Here is a 6221-nt window from a genome sequence, read left to right on the forward strand (position 1 = left end):
TAGGGAAAATGGCTCCTGATGTTCTCTAATAAAATTGAAAAAAGAAGTGTGGAAATGAGGAAAACAAAAGAATTACTTGACACCCACCCCTTCTGGCATCTTGGGAAAATAACAGTGTGTGGGTTTTGTCTATTATGTGTTCTTGTCAGTTGTTCAGCCCTTAAATCAATTACATTTTATTTAAAATGAAAGCATAATAGAAAACAAGAATTTGGTTGGGAGGAGAAATTAAGGTTTTTGTTGTTTCTTGGCATTGTAAAAAGAACAAGTGTTCAAAAGTCTGGAATGCTGCCTGAGTGGAAGCAACAGCAGGGCAAGGGAAAACACTTTTTTCATGAATGGCAATGCTTGCTTTCTTGTGTCAGAGTACACATCTGATCTCGTCCAAACTGATGCTCTGAGTCCAGGTTGTATGCTGGGAGCTTATTCCCTGTTAAACAATTCTACGAGTGAAATGCAGCTGTGGTCTCACAGTTGTATAGTTGGGATTCCCTACTTTGCTTCTGAATGCTTTGCAAAACAAATCTAACACTTTTCGATGACTGTTGCTCAGCAAAATTACTGTGCATAAGTGAAGTTTGAAAAACTGTATATCATTACTTAATTGATTAAAAAAACAACACAGCAAACCTTTGGGAATAGATTAGAGTGCAAGAGGCCTGTGAGGCAGCGCTACTAATCTGACATCTAATTTAGCATAAAAGCTATTACTTAAGTATGAAAGTAAATTTTATATTTAAATTTTATCTAACCAAGAGACAGATGATACTTCTTCTTAACCACAAATATGTAGGCACTGTGGTGTGCTGAAGTGAGACAGTGTGGGAAGCTATTGACAAGATTTCATCCTGACTCAGCTTTAGGAGTTGTCCACAGAAGGCTGTTCCAAGTTTCACTGCCGGTACAAAAATCTGTTCTGATGTGATGATACACAGCATTTTTGCCCAGCCAACGTATCAAGCCACATGGTTCTCCAAGTCCTTATTGGCTTATTAAATATTTAAGTTGGTCTAAATGTTAAAAACCACAAGTATGCAATGTTGACTCTTCCAGCACCTGAATATGCAAAATTATTTTTCAAGTATAAGTAATCATTACTAAATCAAATTAAAAGAAACTAAGTTGAAATATCATTCAAAACTAATGAGGTACTGTGGGCTAGCTGAGGAGGTACTCTGTCGTTTATTTTGACTGAGTGGTGAGTCTAATTTTACTCAAGGCCAGTAAATAAAGTGTCTTCTATTTAGACTGTGCTTTTTATTTCTGAAAGCTGTGTCTAAGATGTAACTATTAGGCAGAGTAGCTAAGAGACAGGCTACGTTGTATATCCCCTATCTATATCCCAAGTGCATATTAATAATGGTAAATTTAAAAAGAATTCAGAACAAGTTAATAAAGTGTGCATAAACACGTTACAGACATCAGTCTGGTGTGAAGATGTTTTTTACCTGTGGTTAGATCACATTAGATTACATTTGTAATCACATGGAAAAGTTCCAATGTAAAAATCAAATATGTAGTTGCTTTTCTCACTGATGACTGCCTGCCTATATTTCCTTCAGCAAAGAAATGAAAGGAATTACTAGCTCAAATTTCACTCCCACCCCAGGTTTCTTGAGCAGGTTTTTTGACAAGTCAGTGGATGAAAAAAGTATAACTGAACATTTCCAAAAGGTTACACATGTTGGACTGCAAGTTGGACTACAAGTTCTGGTAAGAACAGTGAGTTGTTTTTTTTAACTGATAAAATTTAAGGTGTAGATTGTCTTTTAAGTTCCTCTTTAAGTAGGTTATTTTTGAGGGCCTGGCATTACATTTAGCAGTCGAAAAATTGAGGTGATGCAGCACAAGGGCACATCCATTCTTCGTTTCTAGTTCAAGAGCTGATTAGCCAACCTAGTACATCTGTATTAGTCAGGCTGCTTTTTATGTTTGGTGACAAGAATTTTTTATGTCATCTCTCTGTTAAAATGTTTATTATTTGGAAACTACTCAAGTATCTTCTTATTTTATGCCTACACATATGAAAAAAATAAATTAGGAAACTAGATGAGGAAGTATTCCTGTAGCATGAAAAGGAACAGCCTGAATAAGCATGGAGGTGATTATGAAAGAGGATACTGAATTCTTGCATGCCCTGCAAACACCTACTTCATTTTTGTCTGTTTATAAATACGGTCTATCCAAAGATCTGAGAGTACTTTATAATACTAGTCAGTTCTTGCCCTATCCTGCTCAGGGAAGTGCTGTATTACCACAGCCACAGACAGTAGGTTTCATAGACTGAGGTTAATAGCCCAGTATCACAGAACAGCTAGTGGTAATGCCAAAAATAAATTCAGTTCAAGCCTGCTGCTCAGATTAAAACACAGGGAGAAGCAGCAAGGAACAAGATGTGTCTGCTACTGAAAGAAGTATTGTATAGAGATAAGTGTACCAGTGCCCATCAGACTGATCAGCGTGGACAATGTGAATTATATCATGGTAGACAAATCCTTTGTTTTGTAATCTTTCTTCAGACATAGTGGCACAGCAGCAGCAGCTACAATTCTGCACTCTCATTTGGGTGGATGCGCAAGCCTATGAAGCTGACCTTTAACACAGACACACCCACTCACAGATGCTGGAAAACACAGATTTTGCCATTTGGGCAGCATCCTCCAAAGGAAAGGTAGCATTAAAGCTACTTTAAGTCACACTGGCTTGTTTGTTTCCAGATTTCTCTTCACAAGCTAATAATGCTAGATGATGAAAGTAGGTTCATTATATGCAGTAATGTTTATGCAACAAGTGACCACCTCTTTTGGCTGAAAGATGTGCCCACTTCTCATAGGTAGTAAGTTTAAATGCCAATATACTATCTCAGCAAATCGCTCCCTTGAGTACTACTTTTGCATTTCTTATTAGTAAATGCTTCACAGCTAATGCATCCATCTGCCCATTAAAAATACTGCAAATAATATTAGGGCCATTACACAGAAGCACAAGCTGGGATACTTCATACACTTTAGCCAGTGATAGTCATTTAATATCATATCATTTAAAGATGGACGCATAAAACACAGACCAAGTAGTCTGCACATCTCTGAACAAAGGTCTGAAACCTGAAAGGTAGGTCTGTGAAAGAGCATATAAAACTGTCACCAGAACATATGCTCCTGATTCTCTTCTGTGTTTCGTTTTCATCATTAGCATGGCTCTAGGAAGAAGGCAGTGAAGTGGTACAAAGGAACCAACTGTGCAACACATTCCCTTTTCACGAAGTCAACAGATGTTGTGTGTATAAAGGTGAAAGGGGGATGATAACTGAAAGCCATAGATAAGTCAGTTGAATGCCACATCTTACAGCCTTTCATTGATGTAATGCTTACAGTACAGTGCAGCTTTTAATACTGTGATTGCTGGGCAAGTGGCACGCTATAATACAGCACCTACTGGCAGGAGAGCTGCCTTTTATGTGTACTGTAACACGATCTATGAATATGTATTATCACAGTCTATTCTGTGGCAGAGAATAGAAGTAGGCTCCAACAGAGTTTACTTGAGCTGTAAACTTGAAGGCTATTATATAGGAAACATAGTAATAGTGAGTGCATGTAATTGTAATAGTCTTCCAAACAGACTGTTAAAAGTGACCTTGAAAATAATTTAGAACAGCCCTAATGGTATGTTTTAGATATGTACATAGAAAAGGACAACAGTGTTTCCTGCACCTTTTAAGCTTTTTTCCAAATCCATTCTAATTGGTGAAGAAAATGTTTACACACACAAGTCCCATATAAATAAAACATAAAAGTCTATTAAAATACTTAACTCTAGAAGCTTCTCATTAGAATTTTCTCCTGAGGCTACAGATAGTAGTGGAATATTCAAAAGGATCTGGCTCCACGAGAAGTAAAACATACTTTAAATGTGGGGAACTTACAACATTGTAGGACTACGCTTTTGATGAGTTGCCTCCTTGAATTTCTGAGTTCCCTAACTTTGATATGGTCTACTTATCCTGCGGCCCAGAGAGATTTCCATAAGGAACCAATTAAGTTTCAGATACACAAGTGACTACATTTTTTTACCGTTTTACCAAATTGAGAACTTAATACTGACATAGCTAATTTAATTGTTCACCTATACTGCATAATGAAAATAGCATTTGTGAACTGATTTAAAATTTTCGCTGCACTTGAAATATATTATAAGGAAATCCAGCGTGGAAGTATCTCTGCTAAAGCTAAGTCTGCTGAAAACCTTCATGTTGCTTTAACTTACTTTTCTTCTAAATAGTAGTTTATTTAGATGGCCTCTAAATACCATAATGCTTTGTGAGCAGCAATCACTGCAAGCATTATGCCAAGTGACCCCAGTACCCCAGCAAACTGCTAGACCAGGAGTTCAGCATGACAGCGGTACTGTCTTCATACTCAGCAGCTCTGAAATGATGTAAGTCATGGTATTAAACTGACTGGTTTTGCTTATGCAAGAGAATCTCTAGTCAAGCTCCATCTTGGAAAAAAAAAAAAAAAAAAGTCAAGTGCTGTTAAAACCACTTAGGTAGTAAAAAAAACCCCATATATGTAATAAGGGCCACATTTGGTCCTATAAATTGTTATTTTTGTTAATATAACAAGATAGATATATATCCTGAAATATACCAGGATCTATATTGTACAGATCCTTGCTTTCTAGGGAAATACTCACGCCATCTGCTAGAAAGTTATGGAATTTAGCAAGTAATTTTTTCAGTAGCATTTTATTTTGCTGGTTTTAGGTGTTAAATTCTTGCACTTTTTCTTCTGTAAAGATCTGTAGGTAAATGTAATATGGTTCAAAGGCATTTAAGTCAAGTGATCTGGCAACTGACAGCACTTTTTTGTACACGAAGAATGTATTAAGCAAATTACCAGTGTAATTTGGTACCAATTATGTGAGCTTAACCCTTTCAAGTGAAACACCAACTCCAGTTAGTTAACTGAAACACTAACTCCAGTCAGTTAACATTGAAGACTTCTTTTCTCCTCTCAACTGACTGGTGAGTCATACTAATTTTATGATACGGTTGACTGTGACAAGAAAAAAATTAAAATTAGATCAGTTCATGTGGATTACAGAAGCATCAAAATCATCTGCAGATGATTCTAGATTTCTGGATTTAAATTAGTGAGATAATTCCACATTGTCAGTTCCTTGGACAAGCCTCTAGCTTGCACGCACCTTAGGTCAGCCTATAAATGCATCTTTAGACACCTCATAATTACAGGTATCCAACATTCCTGCAGGGATAATATAGGATAACTATCTAATAATAAACCAAAAATCATTATGGAGTTACCTAATAACTACAAAAAAGCATTCTGCATCCTCCAAGGTTATGCAGAAAGCAGGACTGTCCTCTAAATTTACTATTAAATAATCTCCAGGTTCATATCAATATGATGTAAGGAAAAAATACAGTATTTAAGCATATATAGCTAGTACTTGCTTGCTCTGTTAATACTCCATGGCTAAGACCCATTCTGAAGAAACAGAACTCATCCTGGATATGAAGTAAACTATCTTGCTATTTATTCCAGGTGCAGATATAGCAAAGAAACTGCACAACACAGAGCTGAATAAGCTACCTTGAAACTGCTCCCCATGTTGAGGCGTCTGATGTCCATTGGCAAGCTTAGGGACACCTTCAGTCTGCTGGGGATGGACAGCTCAAACAGAAGTAGAACAGCGCGGTAGTTAGGAGCAGAGAGCAGAGTTAAGCTAGAGTTATAGGGACAGGAAAATCAATTAAAAACCCATAAAAATAGAGCATTATATCTTTACATTACTTCGCATTTTTTCATGCATGGAATTCCTCCTTCCAACTATAGATGAACCTGTTCTGCAGATGAATTGGCAAATGAGGCTTCTGCCAGTAAGAATCTTGACTTACTTATTTATTTACAAGAGTGACAGCGTATATAATTAGAGAGAGAAGGGGTAACACAGAGGAAGTGTGTTCCTCATGATCACGAAAATGGGGAAACTGGAGGAATAATTTTGTCTCTGATACCAACAATGAGTTTGTATGTGATTCGGGGGGCTCACTTAAGAACAAAGGTCATCATGGAGGGATACTAGGCAATCAGGGTTGTGGGGTTTGGTCATATTTTTTCAATTGTTTTTTAAAAAGCTGCCTGGGTCATGGTGAGGGTTCAAGCCTGACCTTGTTCCAGTAGTGTATAAAGCGGGGC

Source organism: Phaethon lepturus, unplaced genomic scaffold (genome assembly GCF_000687285.1).
Source record: "Phaethon lepturus isolate BGI_N335 unplaced genomic scaffold, ASM68728v1 scaffold13735, whole genome shotgun sequence".
NCBI classification, from domain to species: domain Eukaryota; kingdom Metazoa; phylum Chordata; class Aves; order Phaethontiformes; family Phaethontidae; genus Phaethon; species Phaethon lepturus.